This window comes from Pituophis catenifer, unplaced genomic scaffold (genome assembly GCF_029215685.1).
Source record: "Pituophis catenifer annectens isolate HBS135680 unplaced genomic scaffold, rPitCat1.0.hap2 SCAF_3, whole genome shotgun sequence".
In the NCBI taxonomy this organism is placed as follows: Eukaryota; Metazoa; Chordata; class Lepidosauria; order Squamata; family Colubridae; genus Pituophis; species Pituophis catenifer.
In genome coordinates this window covers 9,893,469-9,916,193 of record NW_027256883.1, presented here as the reverse complement: position 1 = coordinate 9,916,193, position 22,725 = coordinate 9,893,469, and the positions used below count along the sequence as shown (strand labels likewise).

At 42.8% G+C, this 22,725-nt stretch overlaps 1 long non-coding RNA gene across 1 annotated transcript in view; it reads right to left on the bottom strand.

Annotated features, from left to right (window-relative positions):
* LOC139314617 (uncharacterized) overlaps positions 1 to 14,199 on the bottom strand; it is a 35,887-nt gene extending 21,688 nt beyond the window's left edge. The window contains exon 1 of the long non-coding RNA XR_011600195.1: positions 14,088 to 14,199. This is a non-coding gene — a long non-coding RNA (uncharacterized lncRNA). The remainder of the gene's footprint in view (positions 1 to 14,087) is intronic.
* Positions 14,200 to 22,725: the final 8,526 nt, after the last annotated feature.

Sequence of the window (22,725 nt, the reverse complement as noted above, 5' to 3'; positions counted from 1 at the left end):
AACAAGCTCAGAGAGCACCAAGGACCCCATATAGTTTATGTGAGTTATATTTAATGACATTTACTGTATGAGAAATTGAAATGGAGAAATGTTAAAATATTTATTTTAATTTTTATGGACTCCCCTGAAAGGGTTTTGGGGACACCCAGGGCCGTTAGATCATGCTTTGAGAACCATTGTTGTAGACAATCAAGATTTTTTTTTTTAAAAAAAGGGGGGAAAATATTATTTCCTGTTTGTGAAAGACTCCCAAGATATACAGATATAGTCCTCAACTTGTGAACACAATTGACCCCGCCCACCCGAATTTATGTTGTTCAGTGAGAAATTTGTTAAAACGAGTTTTGTGCCATTTTACGACTTTTCTTGCCACATTTGTCAAGGGAGTCACTGCAGTTGTTAAATTAGTAACACGGTCGTTAAGTGAAGCTGGCTTCCCCATTGACTTTGCTTGTCAGAAGGCCGCAAAAGGGGATCCCATGACTCCCCTCCCCCCCCAGGACACTGCCACCGTCGTAAATGTGAGTCAGTTGTCAAGCATCCAAATGTAAATTACATGACTATGGGGATGCTGCAACAGTCCTAAGTATGAAAAACGGTCGTAAGTCGCTTTTTTCAGTGCCGACGTAACTTCGAACGGTCACTAAGTATACGGTCACTAAGTGAAATTCCACCTGTCTTTAAACTTTAAATGGAGCCAAACTGTTCCCAAAGTCTGTGTGTCTTTGTCAGGCTAGACACTACAAAATGACACAGGGTGGATTTGATTTAAATCGAGTTGATTTAAATCACAATTTAAATCATGATTGAAATCACTAGTAAAAAGGCTTGATTTAAATCAACACGATTTAAATCATAATTTTTAAAGAGCAACTGTCATCTCTGCTACTCCTTTGACCCGCTGTTGACTCACCGATAGTCCCAGTGTTGCAGAATATACAGCCTCACGCTACATAACTAAGCTCCATTTCATGCTGAATAAACTAAATGATTTATGTATCTTAAATAGAAAACTATCTTACGATAGATTTTTACCCCAAAAGTTTTTTATTAAAATAAATTCGATAAAAATAAAAAAAAAAATCCAATTTAAATAAAAAAAAATCCGATTTAAATTAAAAAAAATCTGATTTTTTTGATTTTTTTTAAAAAAATCATTGATTTTTATCCACCCTGCACAAAACTAGATTCCTTGGTGAGGGATCTAAATTGTTAGCGCAATGATGTCTTTTCCTGACACAATTTCATCGGGATCAGTGAACTTCAACGCTTTTCTGTCAGCTTTCTCTTCTGCTGCTGCTGCTCTATAACCCCTTGAGGAAAATATAAACTTCCATCCAACGTCTTTAAAATTAGACTCTTCCACAGGAGCTTTGCTGGGAGCAACAATTACAGTACCAGTCAGGAACGGTCGGCATCCAACCAGACAGATAAAAAGGAAAAGTAATATGTTGAAGACTGCGTGCTTGTAAAAAAATGCCTCTTCTGGGAATTCAGGGCACAACACTGAATATCTACCTAAGAGAACACATGGTATCTTTGCTTTGATCTCCAAGGTCGCAGGCAAAGCTGTGTAAGGCCATCCATCACCGGCTGAGGAGGTCACCGTAGTACAATCCGTAAGTAATTTCATGTCACCCCCGCGGTCCCGTTTAAGACAAGCAAGGAAAGCTTCCAAGACAGGGAAAATGTTTATAACTCAGTGCTTCTACCCTCAACTTTGCCTAGATTTAGGCCACTCTGAAAATTGGTAAGAGATATATTTCAGGAAACAGGCAGACCGTCTTCTGCCACCAATAGCCTCCCACCGACCAGTCCGCTCCCACAGAGAGGGTCTCCTCAGGGTGCCATCGGCCAAGTTATGTCGGCTGGCGACACCCAGGGGGAGGGCCTTCTCTGTGGGAGCCCCAGCCCTGTGGAACGAACTGCCCCCGGAAATTCGTAAGATCTCCGACCTCCGGGTGTTTCGCTGCGCATTGAAGACCCTGTTGTTCCGCCAGGCCGGACTATCAACACAATAGTTTTAAATTGGGGTATTTAAATTTTTTGGGGTTTTAAATCTGAGCCAATTTATTTAATTATTTTAAATTTTATATTGTTGTTTTGTCTGTTTTTAAATAGGCTGTACACCGCCCTGAGTCCTTCGGGAGAAGGGCGGTATAGAAATAAAATTATTATTATTATTATTATTATTATTATTATTATTATTATTATTATTATTATTATTATTATTAATAATTTCTTACAGAGGCTGAGCAAATAAAATGACATGTTTTTCACGACTGATGCACGTACAATTTCTCAGGTGTGTGGGCACAAAGACACAGCTTTCTCCAAAGAAAGGATGCATCGACTAAAAAACAGGCTGGGTTGGAAAAAGATGATTTTAAAATCATTTTAAAATTTTAAAATCTCAGGCAGGTAGTCTACAGGTAGTCCTCGACTTACAATACATTTACTGACCGTTTCAAAGTTACAACAGGACTGGAAAATGTGACTTGTGGCCATTTTTCCCATGTATGATCGTTGCAGCATCCCCATAGTCAGGTGGTCAAAATCCAGACAGTTGGCAACTGATTCACCTTTATGACGGTTGCAATGTCCCGGGATCATGTGATCAAGCTTTTGTGACCTTCTGAAAAAGCAAAGTCAACGGAAAAACCAAAACTCACTTAACAACTAAGTAACTAAGTTAACAACTGCCATGATTCACTTAACAACTATGGCGAGAGAGGTTGTAAAATGGGGCAAAACTGACTTAACAAATGTCTCGCTTAGCAGCATAAATTTTGGGCTAAATTGTGGTCGTAAGTCAAGGACTACCTGTGTTTAACCAACATTTTGGTTGATTTTCTTATATACTACAACTCACACCATCCAAATACTGAACACTAAAATCTAATTTTCCAGAAAGGAAGGAAGGCACAACTTAGAAAATGGCTATCCTTGCAGAACTGGCTAGGTGAATTCATTCATTCATTCAATCAAAATAGAGATGGGAGGGACCTTGGAGGTCTTCTAATCCAGCCCTCTGCTCAAGCAGGAGACCTTATACCAGTGATGGGGAACCTACAGGTGGCACGCGGAGCCATATCTGTGGGCACGCGAGCGTTGCCCTAGCTCAGTTCCAGTGCGCAAGCACATGCCAGCCAGCTGATTTTCGGGCCTTCTGGGCCCACTGGAAGTTGGGAAATGGGCTGTTTCTGGCCTCCGGAGGGCCTCCAGGGGGATGGGGAAGGTCGTTTTCGCCCTCCCCAGGCTCCTAGAAAGCCTCTGGAGCCTGGGGAGGGCGAAAAAACGGGCCCACCTGGCCCAGCGTGCCATTGCGTACCAAAAGCGGGGGGGAGCGTGTGGGGGGTCGTGCACGCATGCGCAGGGGGCAGGGCAGGGTGGATAAAAATCAATGATTTTTTTTAAAAAATCAAAAAAATCAGATTTTTTTTATTTAAATCGGATTTTTTTTATTTTTATCGAATTTATTTTAATAAAGAACTTTTGGGGTAAAAATCTATCGTAAGATAGTTTTCTATTTACGGTACATAAATAATTTAGTTTATTCAGCATGAAATGGAGCTTAGTTATGTAGCACGAGGCTGTATATTCTGCAACTCTGGGACTATCGGTGAGTCAACGGTGGGTCAAAGGAGTAGCAGAGATGACAGTTGCTCTTTAAAAATTATGATTTAAATCGAGTTGATTTAAATCAAGCCTTTTTACTAGTGATTTCAATCATGATTTCAATTGTGATTTAAATCAACTCGATTTAAATCAAATCCACCTTGGGGCAGGGCACATAGAATTATGGGTATGGGTACACGCACGCGTGGGCACACGCACGCACGACCCCCCCTCCCGCACTCCCCCGCTTTTGGCACTCGATGGCAAAAAGATTAGCCATCACTGCCTTATACCATTTCAGACAGGCGGCTGTCCAGTCTCTTCTTAAAAACCTCCAGTGATGAAGCTCCCACAACTTCTGGAGGCAAGCCATTACACTGGTTAATTGTCCTCACTGTTAGGAAGTTTCTTCTTAATTCCAGGTTGCTTCTCTCCTTGATTACTTTCCATCCATTGACCGCTTCCTTGAAAGATAGCCTTATCCCTTTTGAAAAGGAAACAGCTTGTTACACGGCAGTGCTGCAGTCAGAATCTAGGCCAGAGGGAAGGAGGTCGCAAATACAGGCTGCCGTTGTGTATAACGTCATACTACAGCTTCATCGTACTGTAATTTCTAAATATACACTCCCTGTTCTTGAACAGCAGTGGATAACATCTGAATTTTCAACGGCTGCCCTATTCTACAGACAAGTTGTTGTGTGACCTCTGATAATCAAGGAGATCACTCATAGCCAGGCTCTATTAAAAAAGCATCAAATCTACACTCATCCCAACTATATGGGTCACTAAAAACAAAGGGCCACAAATAACAATTTGACTGAAAAGGCAATTTCCTGTGTCCTTCCTGGCTAATGATGGCTTATCCTAGAACAGCTGGAATTTCATTTAACTCGTTGGCTTTCAGCATTGGTGATATTCATCTCCGTAGCTTTTAGTATGATACGAAATCTTCCAGACATACTTTTTCCTCCAAGAAACATCTCTTACGACCAGGAAAATGGTTACAGGAGGATAGGGCAGGCCTTGTAAAATTTAAACATTGACTAATCAGACTCAGTTCCTAATAACTTGACAGAGATATCATGATGTTCTCCTGCATGCATGCATGTAGCGTGAGGCTGTATGTTCTGCAATATTGGGACTGTCGGCAAGTCAACAGCAGGTCAGAGGTTGCTCTTTAAAAATTATGATTTAAATTGAGTCGATTTAAATCAAGCCTTTTTACTCGTGATTTTAAATCATGATTTAAATCGTGATTTTAAATTGACCTGATTTAAATCAAATCCACTCTGGACCCTGTCATTTGAAGGACTACCTACCTTCCTGTGGTTTCTGCCCTGCTGGTAAGGACCAAGGGAGTAGGTGTGCAGTAAGCATACCCAGAAAGCAGGGCTTCTCTGCCATGGCCCCCTCCCTCTGGGATGAAGCCCAAACAGTCCCTGAACCAGACGGTCGGTAAGCGAGCTCTTCCCGTAACGTTTCTATATTCTGTTTTATATAATGAGCTGCTTAGAGATATTCCGGAGTCAGGCAATGGCAAAATGGAAGTAAATAAATTACTATTGAGGCTATAGCATACTTTTAAAGAGGATTGAGACAAGTGGTGGGTTGCTCCCGGTTCGGTCCGATTCTTGCGAACCGGTAGTAACGGTGGCGGGAGGCTCCGCCCACCCGCCCGGACGCCATCATGAACGATCTGCACATGCGCAGAAGCTTCTGTGCATGTGCGCGCTCCCGTTGCGAACTGATAGCGGAGATAAGTAGAACCCACCCCTGACTGAGACACAGGAATAAGGATGTTGACAAAATATAATATAGGAACAGGAGTGGTAGAAACTAGGGGCGGAGTTAAAAGAGGGATCAGCCTAGAATCCTTACATAGCCACAAGCAGGACTAAAAATCCAACCTTCCTTGAATTCCACTGACCCTTATCTAATTCCAAACAGGTGCTAACCATGAGTTGAGAAGATTCCTGTGCATAGGCTGGTTAGCAACACATCAGTTTAATTCATGTGTGGACATGGCCTTGCATGCCTGAGCCTGACACATAGAAGATGATAGCAATCAGATGATGCTGAAAATAACCAAGGAGAGGCTCAAACATTACTAGGACATTCCAAAAATTAAACTGGGATCTCAATTAAAAATTACAGAAGTAGGTGTACAGAAAACTGTTAGCTTTGTTGCCTAGTATGTCTATGTATAGGCCAGAAAACAAGACAATATGTATAAGATGATGCATACAGGTTAAGCCTTTTCCTTTTTAAGGAATAATACACCATTAATAAAATATTTGTTCCCTGTGGTGCATTTGTGTTTCTATACAGAAAGGAAATTCAAACTATTTGATTTACACCTTTCTTGATACAGTTAATATAGGAAGGATTTAAACCAAACAGCAGCATTAGACAAGGAACAGTACAACAATGGACTAATACCGATAGTCCTCGACTTACAACAGTTGTTTAGTTGTTCAAAGTTACAATGGCACTGAAAAAGGTGACCTATGACCATTTTTCACACTTATGACCGTTGCAGCATCCTCATGATCACGAGATTTACATTCGGATGCTTGACAACTGGTTCACACTTATGACGGCTGCAGTGTCCCAGGGTCATGTGATTCCCTTTTACGACCTTCTGACATGCAAAGTCAATAGGGAAGTCAGATTCATTTAACAACCTAATTTAACAACTGCAGTGATTCACTTAACAAATGTGGCAACGAAAGTGGGACAAAACTCACTGAACAAATTTCTCACTTAACAACATAACATTTTGGGCTCAATTGTGGTTGTAATTTAAGGCCTACCTGTAATTCCACCTTTGTTTGTTTTAAAAATAACTCAAGGTAGGAAATATGCCTAATACTCCTCCCTCCTTTGAATTTATAGGTCTGTGCAACCCTAATGGAGAAGGAAAGAAAGGTATAAGGCAATATTTCTTTTTCAAAATCAGAAAGGGTAAAGATTACGAAGAAGGAATGAACAAATCACGTAGGTTCCAAGCACTTCTTGCATTTAACGGATAATGAAAAAAAAATGTCTTGAAAGGGCCAAATTGTTGTCCTCTTTTGCTCAGAAGACTTCCAATGATTCCTCAGCCTCCTTATCATTGTGCTAGTACAAGGGTCAGCGACCCGCCGCTCTGGAGCCGCATGTGGCTCTTTCATCCCTCTGCTGCGGCTCCGTTGCCAGTCGGCTTCACAATTGATAGGATTTTCGGTTAGGATAGGTAGAAGAAAAAGGACACCATGCTAGGAAGAGACTCTATGGTGGGGGAAACCAAATTCTGGTCGGCTCCAGAGTTGAACGTGGGGAGCTTCCAGTTAGGACTTTTGTGGCTCTTTGAGTGTTTAAGGCTGCCGACCCATGTGCTAGTACAACCTTTCATAAGGCGGCAATGTGCTTTAAAGTTTAAATGTCCAGACAGTAAATTCTAGACTAGAAACACAATAAAACTCTCACACACGTTCCAGACTCATCTATTTAAGCCCCAAATTCATTATTGCACAACTCTGCCTAGAAACCGGCACTTTCTAAGATGCAGTCCACAAACAGTTAGCACAGTCATGTTCTCACATGCACCTAATCAGGGTACAATTATTCCTTAGCAAGTTGTTTGTTCTACGATATCTCTACGAAGCTGTCTTCAGATGGTCTCTACCCCATGAGTGAGTCACACTTGATATCTCCCATAGTTGCCCCAATGCTAAAATAATTCAATTCTTGCTCCTGCTTATTCTGACACCATGTGAGGACAGCCTTAACATGTACAAAATCTCCACTCTGTTGACCACTGACGTTGTATAGTTTTATGAAAAGAAGGACTAGGGGTGACATGATAGTGTTCCAATATTTGAAGGGCTGCCAAAGAAGAGGGAGTCAACCTATTCTCCAAAGCACCTGAAGGTAGGATAAGAAGCAATGAATGGGAACTAATCAAGGAGAGAAGCAACCTAGAACTAAGGAGAAATTTCCTTACAGTTGCCTTCAGAAGTTTTGGGTACTTCATCACTGGAGGATTTTGAGAAGAGATGGGACAGCCACTTGTCTAGAATGGTATAGCGCAGGGGTCAGCAACCCACAGCTCTGGAGCCGCATGTGGCTCTTTCATCCCTCTGTTGCGGCTCTCTGTTGCTGGTCGGCTCCACAATTGATAGGGCTTTTGGTTAGGACAGAGAGAGGAGAAAGGACACCATGCTAGGAGGAGACTATGGTGGGGGAACCAGACTTCCGATTGGCTCCAGAATTGAATGGGGGCTTCCAGTTAGGATCTTTCTGGCTCTTTGAGTGTTTAAGGTTGCCGATCCCTGGATAGCATCTCCTGCTTGAGCAGTGGGTTGGAGTAGACCTCCAAGATGCCTTCCAACTCTGTTATTCTGTAACAAAACACAATACTGTACTCTATCCTATAGAAGGTCCTAGGCTTTACCACCTGATCATGGAAGCACGTGAGGTAACCACAAAGACAGACCACAGAGGAAGGTTAGGGATCAGGAACGGGGATAGCAAAGTTTGTGACGGAATAGGTTTCAAGGATGGAAGGAGAAGACTTTCAACTCACCAATGAGGAACGGTTGTAGGGGAACTGTCAGTACTTGTTGCTAGCCTACAGAAGTTGCACAATGGAGTTATTTTCGGGAATACCTGAAATTACAGATCCAATTCTTGAAAACGCCGTGGGGGATATTTTGCTGCACAAGGTATACAGATACTGCTTATGGGGCAGTGGCCACACCTGGAAGGGTGGAGGAGATAAAACATCTGTCTCTCTCTCTCTTCCCCCAAGGGAAGAAGATGCCAAGATATAGCAGTTCCCAAGGCCTGTTCCATCAACAGAGAAAACGGATCCACCTACTGATATTCTAATTCTTTCACAAGAACGCACCTTCCAGTATCACCCACTTATTAGGGCACACAGCACGGGATAAATAAAGAGATGAGGATTTCTCCTTCTTTCTATCAACCATCCCAACTGGACACGCTTTTTCTGTCTTACCTTTTTCCTTTAATTTGCAATAAAGGAACTACCACTCGGTGAAGGTTAACTGCAGATGTGGTTGAACAGGTTTTGCAACTTCAAAATGAATCTCGAATGCCCTCCCGCAGCTGTCCCCCAATCACGAGTTTTAGAACGCCGTAAGGTCAGAAGTAAGATAACAGAAGAGGTTATATTGATCTACATGAAACGTGACATGTTTCAAGATGAATTTTTATTAAGAGAAGCTGAAATGTGTTCTAAAATACGTAACCTTAAAAATATTTTTAATTATATATACCTGGGGGGGTAATAAGTGTTGCTATAAATTCTAAAAGTGATTTTCAGAATCATTTTAGTTTAGGTGCTAACATTTTTTTTAAAAAAAGTCAGATTTCATTTTTCTGGATTTCTGAAAAATTACCCAAGAAAAACAAAAGGTGTAAAGTAAAAGGTAAAGGTGTCCCTGTGGATTTTACTTTACTAGTTATTTACGACTCCATTTCACGGTCATTCAGCCAGCACTGTCTGAAGACATTTCCGTGGTCATGTGGCCAGCATGACATCATGGAACGCTGTTCCCTTCCCACCAAAGTGGTACCTATTTATCTACTCACATTTGAACGCTTTCGAACTGTTAGGTTGGCAGGAGCTGGGGCGAGGATGGGAGCTCACCCGTTGCATGGTGCCCGGGTCTCGAACCTGCACTGCCGGCTTTCCGGCCAATAAGCCCAGCATCTTATCCACTGAGCCACCATGCCGCTCTTAATGTATAAAATACTACTTTCAAAATTTGTAATGTTCTCATCTAATCAGTTTTATCTAACTTTTATCTTTGTTTCTCTAATATTTGAAGCTGGAAAAACAAGACTATTTTCCCAGCTTCAGACATTAGAGAAGTAGAGATAAAGTTAATTATTGCAAATTAAAGAACTATATCCAACTTTATCAACTATTCAATGGTGTAATCTCAAAATACTTATTCCTTAAAACTGGAAAGCTTGGTGGGAAAACTATGGGCTTCCTGAGGCCCCATAAGTCCAGGGGCTCCTCTAACCTTTTCCCCCTCCCCTTACTTATTGAGTTCTCATCCCACCAGTTTGTATTACATATCAGTTTTCAAAGTCAAAAAGAAATTAACCATAAAATCTGAAATTATGAAAGGTGATAATCTACAATAGTGATACTACATAGTTAAAACAAAAACGAAAGCAAAATACAGGTTCTCCTCAATTTACAACCCCACATGAGTAAGCAAAATTTCTGTTGCTTCTACAATCAAACAATATATTATATTTCTTATCTATATTGCAAAATAAAGTTTAGCCTAGAGGTCTGTTACTTTTTTTCAGATTTTATTTTACCACAACTCTCTTCATTTTTCCTTTTCAACCATTTTCCATGCAAATTACACTTTGACTTGCAAAAGTAGAATTAATAAACCTACGCAGGCTTATTATTCTATTATTCCATTGAGTAACAATTACTTCCACTGAGTAATAATAGAAAATCTCTTGAGTTGAGTGACCTTTGGTAAAGCTTTTTATATTCTTATTTTATCACTCAAATTCAGCCGCTATACCCCGAGATTTCTTACCTATTGATCTTATAAAGAGTCAATTAGCTTGGAAAATTGATGTTTGAAATCCATCATATCTGAAACTATTCAGCAACGCCTTCTTGTACATACCCCAAGGTGTAACTTTGAAACTGCTTCTGCATTTTTTGCAGAGCAAATTAAAATAAACGAACAGCTGTTTATTTTTTAATTCAGCCTGCTGAGCCTTAATATTTTCACTTCCTTTCCTGAAACCATTCCTCTGTTCTGGGACATAACAGTACCTATTAACTTTTCTCTGGGAATGTACCGTAAATCACCATATCGCATTAAATCACAATGATTAAAGAGCACTTTCTTTCATCTCGGTGATAGTCACACTCTTTAAAAAAAAAAAAAATCCAAGAGATTCCCTCTTCCCCCAAATTAAATTCCCGCTAATTAGTTTTGCTAATTAGTCATAGCCCAGTCTCATTAAGCAGAATCTATGGTAATATATCCTCAGGAATAAGAAATCCAGAGTAGGAAACGATTGAAGCATTTTATATAGTAATTAAATGAATCAATCATCTGTCAATCTTTATTCCATGAATCGTTGGGAAAGTCTCCGAAGGCAAACCAGCTGGGAGGAAACTTTGCCCCGAAAGTGAAAATATTAAAAAGTTTATTTTTCATTAAAGGGAAGAATTTTGATCTCATCAGCGTTCTTTATGGCTGTCCTGCAAATGGAGATGTAGGGAGAAGGGAGGAGATAGAAAAATAACCTGAAGTCAGCAAGCTTAATCTTGGAGGGGGAACAAATTAAGATTAGGCTGTGACAAAACCCTCAGCTGACTCTGGAGGAGTCAGGTTGTGGTTAGCTGAACGCAGCATTTTTCATCCATTCTCACCCTAGGAACACTTCAATCTCATTTCAAACCATTGTTCACTTGCATACCCAGATGCTTTCCTCCCTAAACGTGCCAATGTGTCATCGCCAGGCTGCACACATATGGTGGCTTCACGTTAACGAAAAATAAAGGCAATTTCCAGATGTGCTGAGCTCCACGTAAATTACATGTGGATCCATCAGTGTGGTTTATTTGGGAACATGAATTAAAAAAGGGCGACATGCATGCTTTAAAAAAACCCCAAGGAATAATCTTCAGAGATCTGAGCGTGAAACCTTTGCAATGAAGCCATTTCAGAAAACTCTTAAAATGTTCGTTCTAAACAGCAATGTTCACTGAGTTTCCTCTTTAAAAAAAAGAAACTTGCTGTCAGCAGAAAGTTTTTAAAAGTAAACTCAAGCCTTCCTTTTGCACAAAAAAACTCTCTTTTTAGTTACTCTGGCTTTTACCATCTGTGAACAAAGCGCTCTTTTTTTTAAGGCCTAATCTGTCCTTATCAGACATAAAAGGGCTTTTTTTTTTCCCCCAACAACAAAAATATTCATGTGTCTTCCCCGCAAGTAATCTTTCTGAAATCAAAACCCCAACATCTGACTTTTTACCATTTGCATTCAGGAAGGAAGACAGAGCTTATTATACAGAGCTGATCCCTGGTATCTGATGTTTCTCCATCTCTTTCACTATATAGAACTGATGTTTTTACAAACACGCTGAATTACAACTTCAATCCAGGTATATAAATGGTCATTGCAACCTTGCAATCTCTTTCAACTTCATAACACTTCCTCAATATTATGTAAACAACAGGCTAACAACCAACCTTTCTCTCTCTCCCAAGTACATAAAATAATCCTCAGTTTACGACCACAATGGAGTCCAGAATTTCTGTTGCTAAGCAAGACAGCTGTTAAGTGAGTTTTGCTGCATTTTACGACCTTTCTTGAAACACAGCTGTTGACTGAATCACTGCAATTTCAGTTAGTAACACGGTTATTAAGGGAATCTGTTTTCTTCATTGACTAAGACTTGTCAGAAGGTCGCAAAAGTGAACACTTGACCCCCGGGACACTGCGACCGTCATAAATACAGGCCAGTTGCCAGCCTGCCCAAATTTCGATCACGTGACTGTAGGATGCTTCCAATGGTCGTAAGTGTGAAAAACAAGTCATAAGTCACTTTTTTCAGTGTAACTTCAAACAGCCACTAAATGAATGCTTGTAATTTGAGGGCTATCTTATCTTTAATGAACAGAAGCTACCAAGCCTAAACCCAACTTCTTACAGCTCAGTTCTTCCATAGTAAATGGAAAAGACAGAAAAGAAAATCCAGTTTTAATATTGCATGCACAAAATGCAGGACAGAACGATGTTACAACTTGCTTAGAGCCAAAACAGGATCCAACCTGGCCTTTCCCCCATGTAAATGTTTTCAGGGGGCTGATCTACAGACACCAAAAACATTTCTTTCCTGACAGTGAGATGAATTAATCAGTGGAAGGACTTGCTTCCAGAAGTTGTGGGTGCTCCAACACTGGAAGTTTTTAAGAAGAGATTGGACAGCCATTTGTCTGACATGGTCTCCTCCCTAAGCAGGGGGTTGGACTAGAAGACCTCCAAGGTCCCTTCCAACTTTGTTGTCCCAAAAGTGTTTTTTTTCAAGAAACAACCGGACTTTCTGGGTTTTTCCTTTGAAGACGTTTCGCTTCTCATCCAAGAAGCTTCTTCAGCTCTGACTGAAAAGCACTTTTTGGGACAACCATGACCTGGATGATTGAGAATCTCCACAGACTTCCAACTTTGTTATTCTGTTATTCTTCCATGCCAACTTGACTTTCATCCCCTTCCAAAGCCACGGGTTTTGGCCTCCATTTGTGGCCTTCTTCGGCTTGAGAAAAAGAAAAAAAAACAAACCACCAGCAGCTCTTATCCACCCATCCGGAGGAGAAACCATATCCAAACAATACTTTTTTTTTTTTTTTGCCCTCCACTTTTTCAAATGTCAGGCAGGACAACCTTTAAAGAGGAAGTTTTCAATACAGAGTACCGATAACTGCGTTGAAAAAGTCCGGAAAGGCAGCCCCAAAGAGGAAAATCAAAAGAAAAGCCTGCCAAAAGGAAAAGTTATTTTCTATTCTTTTTCTTGTTATGGAGGGAGAAGGAAAAAGAAAAGGAAGAAGAACTCCATCGCTATGGAAGCTGACGGGATCCTTGAAGGGCAAAAGGGGAAAGAGAGAGAAAGAGAGAGAAAGAGAGAGAGAGAGAGAGAGAGAGAGAGAGAGAGAGAGAGAAGGGGGGGCACACTTTCTTAAGAGCCATTTGCTTGAGATTCACTTCTTTTTAAAGCATTTTGCGCCTCCAAGAACTCTGCATTTCTTTTAAGGCAGAGGTCTTCAAACTTGGCAGCTTTAAGACTTGTGGACTTCAACTCCCAGAATTCTGCTGGCTGGAGCTGGCTTTGGGAGCTGGCTGCTCCCAAAGCTCTGCTGGCTGGAGAATTCTGGGAGTTGAAGTCCACAAGTCTTAAAGCTGCCAAGTTTGGGGACCCCTGTTTTTAAGGCATCAAGGATTTCTTGCATGCCTGCTGGGGAATTCTGGGAATTGGAAGTTAAAAGTTGGCAAGTTTGAAAAAATAAGACCAAGATGGACAGTTAGGGAAGGGAGGAAGAAGTAGCCATTACCCAGTGGACACCCCCCCAAAAAGGAAAGTGCTGCTTCCTAGACTTTTTTTTTTGGGGGGGGGGGCTTATAGGGATGCTGAAACAGGGGTGACATCCAGATTGAGCATATGGGGGGGGCAAGCTACCCCATAGAGAAGGTTTGCATGGGGGGGAGGAGGCACATGGGGAAGACTTGGGTGAGGGGGAATACCCAACTTTTGGGGCAGGCAAGAACAAGTAGCCCCCCCCCACTTTGGGGGAGAATGGAACACCCCGGCCCACGTTGGGGGCGACCCTCGTGCCCTTTCCCCAAGGTGAGCGAGGGGGCGTGGCGAAGGGGCGTGGCCACGGGTCCCCCGCTTCTCCCTCCCTCCCCGCCCGTACCTGCCGGGAAGGGGCGCCGCTCCCACCGCCCGCTGCCGCCGCCGCTTCTCCGGCTCGCCTTCAGTTTGACCTTTTTTCCGCGTCTCTCTCCGTTCCCCCTCGTCCCCGGCTCGCTGACGTCACCGTCCTAGCAACCAATCCGCGCTCTCTCCCCCCCCGCCTTCTTCTTCTTCTTCTTCTCCTCTTCACTTCCCTCCTCCTACTCCCCCCCCTCCCCTCCCCGCCCCGCCCCGCCCCGCCCCGCAAAGGCGCTCGCGCTTTCTCGCGCGCCGCTTGAGGGAGGAGGAGGAGCGAAGTTATGCAAAAAAAAAAAAAAAAACCACCTGGAGGGCGGCACCCAATCAGCAAAGCCCGGACGACGCACGCTCCCGAAGGAGGGGAGGGGGGGAGAGCGAAGGAAGGAAGGAAGGAAGGAAGGAAGGCGTGAGACGAGGGGCGTGGCGTGGTGGGGAACGCCCTCCTCCGAAGTGGCCGCTTTCGAAGGTGGGGCGGGGCGGGGCGAGGAGGGAGCGGAGTAAAAAAAAAACAAAACCTTGAGAATGGATCGCTTGCGCATGCGCGCGCCTTCCCACACTTTCGCGGCAAGAACTTTTTGACTTTTTGTCTCTTTTATACTTTTTTTTTTCCCTAAAGAGACACAATGCTCATTTTTTTTTTTTTTGGTAGGTTATATTACCTAACTGCGACTGCCAGGTTGTTCAAAGTTGGCTAGCTCCTCAGAGAAAGAAAGAAAAAAAAAATCAGAATAGAGCTGGAAGGGACCTTTTGAGGCCATCTAGCCCAACCCCCTTGCTCAAGCAGGAGACCCTAAGTATACATACCATTTCAGACAAGTGGCCTGTCCAGGCTTTTCTTAAAAACCCTCCAGGGATGAAGCGCCCACAACTTGTCCTCACTGTTAGGAAGTTAATTCCAGAAATATAAGTAGCCGTCGACTTATGGCCACAATGAAGTTTGCTAAGTGAGAGAGTTGTCCGGTGGAATTTTGCCCCATTTTACGACCCTTCTTGCCATTTATTATTATTTAAGACTGCTGTATTGCATCGTACTGTGTCCTGATTGGTTAGCTCTGTAGCCAAAATGTTGTAACTAGAATATTATATTAGTGGAAAATCTTTGTAATGGACTTGGTGAGATTGAAGATAGAAGAGATAGAGAAGAGAAGAAACCTTTGAAGATAACACCAAAATGTCACATGGAAGAAATGAATGATGTATTAAATGTTTGTTTGTCTTAAAAAATAAAAAAAACTTTTTATTAAAAAAAAAAAATAATAGACCTAGTTATCTCTTTATCTCTTAAATGCTGACATCTGCTGTGGGCTATTGAGGAGGGTGGGGCTATTAAGAGTGAGTCTGCTTCCTGCCTAAAAAACAAGTTTCTCCATTTTTCATCCAGGGAGGTATAATTTATTTATTTATTTATTTATTGGTTTGATTTATATGCCGCCCTTCTCCGGAGACTCAGGGCGGCTTACAATGTGTTAAGCAATAGCCTTCATACTTTTGTATATACCTGCTTGGTAGGGCTTTCCCCCCCCCCGCCAGCGGTGTTTTTTTTTATACAAAGTCAGCTTATTGCCCCCACAAACTGGGTCCTCATTTTACCTACCTCGAAAGGATGGAAGGCTGAGTCAACCTTGAGCCTGGTGAGATTTGAACTTGCAGTAATTGCAGGCAGCTGGTGTTACTTAACAGCACTTTAGTCTGCGGTGCCACCAAGGCTCATTCTGCCTTTTTAATATTTCCTAGAATATTTCATTCTTCTAGGAGAGGGGTGGGTGCTAACTTCCTACACTAACCAGGAATAACCCTGCATGGCTTCCAATATTTGCCCAGGTTGCTTAACTGCTGCCACCTACTAAGACCTCATTATGTCTCATGGTTCATTGAATTTCCAAAATACAATGCACTCTAAACAAGCACATCTTCCTTTCAAATCCAGTTAATTATATTGGTGCGCAAAATGTTATCCTTCAGCTAACGAATGCCGGTCATAACATTTAATTAATTTTCCATAGCCTACCCTTACCAGGATCACTTCTTTTTTCGTTTGGTTTCTGCTCATAAATTATGGAAAGTTTCTTGCATGCTTTCCTCTACTAAAATCAAAGGTTTGCCAATGTAAAATCCTCCTTTCTTCCTTACAAACAGAATAGCAAACTGCTCTTGTTAATTATAAAACAAGCAAAACTATTGGTGTGCGCAAAGCAAACATTTTTTCTAGATGAATAGACTGCGATAAAGTATATTGCATGTCTTTTGCAACTAGCTTTGCAAGAGGTTGGACTAGAAGACCTCCAAGGTCCCTTCTAACTCTATTAGTCTGTAACTTATCTTGGCTGGTCTTGAGAAAAAGGGGGATCTAATCTGATTTCTTCTTGGATGAGAGACCACCAAGAAATCCTAAGATTGTACTCTAGGCTGGGAAATCTGTCTGTCTGTCTCTGTCTGTCTGTCTGTCTATCTCATCTATCTATCTATCTTCTATCATCTATTTATCATCTATCATTTATCTATCTCATCTATCATCTATCATCTATATCTATCATTTATCTATCATCTATCATATCTATCATTTATCTATCATCTATCATTTATATCTATTTATATCATCTATCTATCATTTATCTATCATCTAGCTATATCTATCTTTCTATCTATCTATCATCTGTATCTAGAACATAGAATAGAACAACAGAACACAGATCTCTCTCTTTATCTAGATCTACCTATCCATCCATCCATCCATCTATCATCTCATGGAAGAGGTAAAGAGCTAAGTTTTTACTACTGGGTATTTTTCTCAGCAACAGAGCCTGCTTTCTCCTTAGGGGCAAAAAAATTGCAAAAACTCTTAAACTTAGAGGGAAAATCTCTCAGGGACCCCCTATGAAATTTTGCTGTTAAAATCCCCTGACAAACTCCTTTTCACTTTTTCTTGCAAATCCTGTTTGCATGCTCAGTGAATTTGCTCGCTTGGGGGCGTGGAGGGCTTATGTTCCTTTTAAAGCCTCTGCTTACCCAGTCACTCTATCAAGTCCATAAAGCAACCAGCAGCTCTCAGAATACATCCCTTAAAGCAGGGGTCCCCAACCTTTTTTTATTCCATGGTCTGGCAGCTGCGGTTTTAACAGTTTCGGTGGCAGGAGGGGATGGTTTCGTGCGTACAACCCAAGAGTGTCAAACTCAAGATCCTGGGGCTGTATACGGCCTGCGGGTCACTTAGATCTGGCCAACGGGTCCGCCCTAGAAACAGTGAAGGACCGGCCCACAATGCCTCCATTTTCACTGGCAGAGGGTTTCAGGAGGTTGTCGTTCTTACCTAGGCTTCACAAAAGCATGAAGCAGACTCCTTGTCCCAAAAAAAACCCCTTTTTTTAAAGCTAACATGAATTTCTCTCATTCACATCCAGCAAAGTCCCAGCAAACAGTCTTTCAAGGGTGAATTTACAACCACAGACCTTATCAGGCTTGGCGAGCTGCCAGGCCGATATCTTCCAAACGCAATGCTGTACAAGAAAAGACTTGGCAAGGAGTCTCTGAGAGTCACGAACAGATCTTCACACTAATGAAATGAACTAATTGTCTCCAACAACTCCACTCCCCTTTCGCTCCTCTTTATTCCCCATGAGAGGGGCCATTCACCGTCTACCTGTGCCTTTACTCCTGAGTCGGCCCTTGTTCCTTAGCTGTTCCCTTCCCCTGGCAGCTCTGTGCATTCGCACATCGGGAACAGGCTCCAGCTGTTCTTCAGCCCCACTTATCTCTGACTCCGAAGGCAGCTGATAACTGTCGGATGGCCCTGGCTCCATCTCTGCCTCCAACACAGAGCCCTCGTATGAGCCTTCCCCAGACTCCAGGACTGGCCCATGTTCCTCCCCAACTTCCTCACTATCCGAGTCTGCCACCAGCTCTGCTGGCCGTTGGCAGGCCACAACAGCCATGTCAGCCGAAAACGGAGCTCAGGAGCCCAGTAGAGCGCTCGGGCCACCACAGGGGCCCCTGACACAAGTAATGTTGAACTGGCCACACCCACACACACACCCCCAAGGTCAAACACAACCCCAATGCTGCCCTCAATGAAATCGAGTTTAACACCCCTAAATCCAACCTAAATCCTTCACATGCGGAAATGAAACTTCACCCGTGTTCGCCCGTCCCATCAATGGCCCAGTTCCCAACATGCCATGGCCAGGTTGTGGGCTGAAGCCCGAGAGTTGGGGACCCCTGCCTTCTTCACCTCGCACGGCTCTTAAAAATAAAGTTAGTCTCTCTCTTCCATATTTGATTTTACAGATTGTACATCTGACAAATATATACATAACTCTAGCAAAGTCCTGTTAGCTCTTACTGTTAAATGATTCAACAGGTAGCAATCTTTGTGACTTTCTAAATGTTATACAGCTCCTTTGAAACCACCTATGGAGTTCCATGTCACACGGTAATACGTTGAAGTCTATGGAGATTCTCAGCCATCCAGGTCATGGTTGTCCCAAAATTGCTTTTTCAAAAGGCAACTGGGGGGTTTTGTTTTTTCCTTCCTGAAGACATTTCGCTTCTCAACCAAGAAGCATCTTTGGTTTGGGAAAGAGAACTGAAGAAGCTTCTTAGGTGAGAAGCGAAATGTCTTCAGGAAGGAAAAAACAAAGAATCTCCAGCTGCCTTTTGCAAGAACGCTTTTGGGATAATACGTTCAAATTGCAGTGGGCAACTGAATGTTGCCTCTTGGGTTGACAACACATGCGACCAGCGTCTTTGCTTTTCACAGTCTCTTCACACTGGAACAACTTGCTGTCATCCCCCGTCGGAGTCTTAATCTGAGATGAAAGACGAACAGCTGACAGAGAGAGTGGCTCCGTTGGTTGTGGAGGAAACTGGGGAAGGGCAAAGTCAGGCTGGGCAGAGCAGGGGAGAGGTAGAACAAGGGAGCGGGGATTCTGATGAAGAACAAGACCCACCCACTCCTCATTTTAGGGCACACAGGGAAGAACGCAAAAGAGAGCAATGTGGGTTGTGCGGTTTACGAGAAAGGAAAGGGCCCCGATTCCCTTCACAAGGCACACCTGGGGATGGAGTTTAAAGGAGAGGCAGTTGGGAGGGTCCCTTCACAAGGCACACCTGGGGATGGAGTTTAAAGGAGAGGCAGTTGGAAGGGGCGTTTGTTGGGAACAAACACTGAATTCATCTGGTGTTGAGAGTTGTGGCCTGCATTCCTGGCATTCCCTCCTGACTGTTTGAATTACTGCCGTGCTACTGTGTGCCTATCTTGTCTTCCTGGGATTATTCTTCCCGTCTGGGAATTCATTATCTTGCCATGCTGGAGTGATTGATTGCAGTCATTCTCTTTACAGTGTTTAGGCTGGAGAATCTGCAGGTTTGTGGGAGAGCTTTTCTCCAGGCCATAAAAGGGACGTTGGGGGCAGAGTTGGTGCCAATAAAGGGATTCATACCAGTTCTATGGCTGTGTTGCCTTCGTGCCACGCCCCGGGTCATCACACTTGCCTCCAGAAGTTGTGGGTGCTCCAACACTTGAAGTTTTTAAGAAGAGATTGAACAACCGTTTGTCGGAAATGGTATAAGTTTCCTCCCTGAGCAGGGGGTTGGACTAGAAGACCTCCAAGGTCCCTTCCAACTCTATTATTCTATATAATATGATTTTTTGAAACTGGAAAACCTGGAGATGGAAGCTATAACATTTGGATGCCAAACCACTCCTGCATCACGGAATTACGATCCTCAGAGCTGCTTCTTAACTAGCAAAACCCATCAAGGGACCATTTTTATGTCACTATAAATAGTCCTTAACTTACGACCACGATGGAGCCCAACATTTCTGTTGTTAAGTGAGACATTTGTTAAGAGAATGTTGCCCCCATTTTACGACCTTTTTTTTTTAAAAAAAATTGATTTATATGCCGCCCTTCTCCGGAGACTCAGGGCGGCTTACAATGCGTTAAGCAATAGCCTTCATCCTTTTGTATATTTATTCAAAGTCAGCTTATTGCCCCCACAAACTGGGTCCTCATTTCACCTACCTTAGAAAGGATGGAAGGCTGAGTCAACCTTGAGCCTGGTGAGATTTGAACTTGCAGTAATTGCAGGCAGCTGATGTTAATAACAGTGCTTTAGTCTGCTGCGCTACCAGGGCTCCTGGTACTGTTGCCACTGTTGTTAAATGAATCGCTGCAGTTGATAAGTTAGTGACACGGTTGTTAAGTGAATCTGGCTTTGCCCATTGGTTTTGCTCGTCAGAAAATCGCAAAAGGGGATCCCATGACCCTGGCACACCGCAACGGTCGTAAGGATGAACCCGTTGCCAAGCATCTGAATTTTCATCACGTGATCATGGGGTTGCTACAACGGTCGTAAGTGTGAAAAATGCTCATGAGTCACTTTTTCCAGTGCCGTTGTAACTTTGAATGGTCACTAAATGAACTGTTGTAAGTTCGAGGACTACCTGTATTTTGGTCTCGACCTTCTCCCCATATAGCTGAGGTTTTCCGCCCTGCGGATCTACCAAATTCTGTGGAGCTTTAAAAGATAATCCAGTCAGATGTTGTTTATTCGCACAGTTTCGGCACAAGGCAATTCCGCTCTCCCAAACATTTGGCTGCAAACTCTTTTTTTTTCTTCTTTTTATGGGAGCATTTTTATATAGTCTTCAGCCAAATAAAAAAGAAGAAGAAAGCTTTCAGAGTAGCTTAGCAAAATCAATAATATATCTAGTCAGATCCTCTCCCTCAGGCTTACAATGTAAAAGATTTGAAGGAGGGGGAGGGAAAGCAAAACAGGGATGGTTCTTGAACTTTAATGGGTAAAGAGATATTTCAATCAAGTTCTCTGTACTGTTCTTCTATGGTACCTGGATCGTAGAACAGAAGGGATCTTGGAGAACCTAGAATCAGAATAGAGCTGGAAGGGACCTTGGAGGTCTTCTAGTCCAGCCCCCTGCTCAAAGTAGGAGATCCTATGCCATTTCAGACAAGTGACTGTCCAGTCTCTACTTAAAAAGTGATGGAGCACCCACAGCGTCTGAAGGCAATTTTTGTTCCACTGGTTAGTTATCCTCACCGTCAGAAAATGTTTCCTTAGTTCCAGGTTGCTTCTCTCCTTCATTAGTTTCTATGCATTATTTCTTGTCTTGCCTTCTGGTGCTTTGGAAAATAATTTGACCTCTTCGTGGCAGTGTCTCAAATACTGATATCATGTCACCCCTAATTCTTCTTTTCTTTTCTTTCTTTCTTTCTTTCTTTCTTTCTTTCTTTCTTTCTTTCTTTCTTTCTTTGTCCAATTTATATGCCGCCCTTCTCCGTAGACTCAGGTTTAGGTTTAGCTTTATTAAATTTGTATACCGCCCTTCTCCCGAAGGACTCAGGGCGGTGAACAGCCAAAATTAAAATACATACAATATAAAAATTAAGATGAATTAAAACAGAATTAAATCAAATTGGCTTCCCAAAATTTAAAACCCTTTGCCCATAAAATAACCCAGTAAAATTTTAAGCCAGCCCGGCTTGCTGAAATAGGAAGGTCTTCAACGCTTGACGGAAAGTACGGAGGTCCGGGATCAGTCGTATTCCTGGGGGTAGCTCGTTCCAGAGGGCAGGTGCCCCCACAGAGAAGGCCCTCCCCCTGGGGGTCGTCAGTCGACATTGCTTGGCCGATGGCACCCTGAGGAGACCCTCTCTGTGGGAGCGGATTGGCCGGTGGGAGGTTATCGGTGGCAGAAGGTGGTCTCCTAAATACCCGGGGCGGCTTACAATGCATTATAGCAATAGTCTACATACTTTTATGTATATACCTGCTTATTAGGGCTTTCGGCCCCCCCAAGCGGTGTTGTTCTATACAAAGCTGGCTTATTGCCCCCACAATCTGGGTCCTCAATTTACTTACCTCGAAAGGATGGAAGGCTGAGTCAACCTTGAGCCTGGTGAGATTTGAACTCGCACTAATTGCAGGCAGCTGGCAGCTGAGTGCTAGCACTTAACAGCACTTAGTCCGCTGCACCACCGAGGCTCTTCTTTTAGACTAGCCAAACCCAAATCCTGCAACCGTTTTAGTCTCTAGGCCTTTCATCATCTTAGTTGCTCTTCTCTGCACTTTTTCCAAAGTCTCGACATCTTTTTTTTTTTTAATGTGGTGACCAAAACTGGATGCGGTATTCCAGATGTGGCCCTACGAAAACTTTATAAAGCGGTACGAATACTTCACATGATTTTGATTCCATGCCTCTGTTTATACAACCAAGGATTGTATTACCTTTTTTTAGCTGCTGGCACACACTGCTGGCTCATGTTTTCGAGTGAAGGAATCCATGGTTACATCAACACACAGACACATACACACACACACACACATACACACACACACACACACACACACACACACACACACACACACACACAAATGGGCCAGCCAGTCTCTGCTTGAAACTTCCTCCAAAGGAGGCATCAAGATCTTTCAAAGCAATTGGGTCCATTGAAAAAAAGCTCGTACCATTAGGAAATCTTTCTTGGTGTACAACTATATATCCTTATAGCAGGGGTCTGCAACCTTAAACACTCAAAGAGCCATTTGGACCCGTTTCCCACAGAAAAGAAAACACCGGGAGCCACAAAACCCTTCCTGTGCCTGAC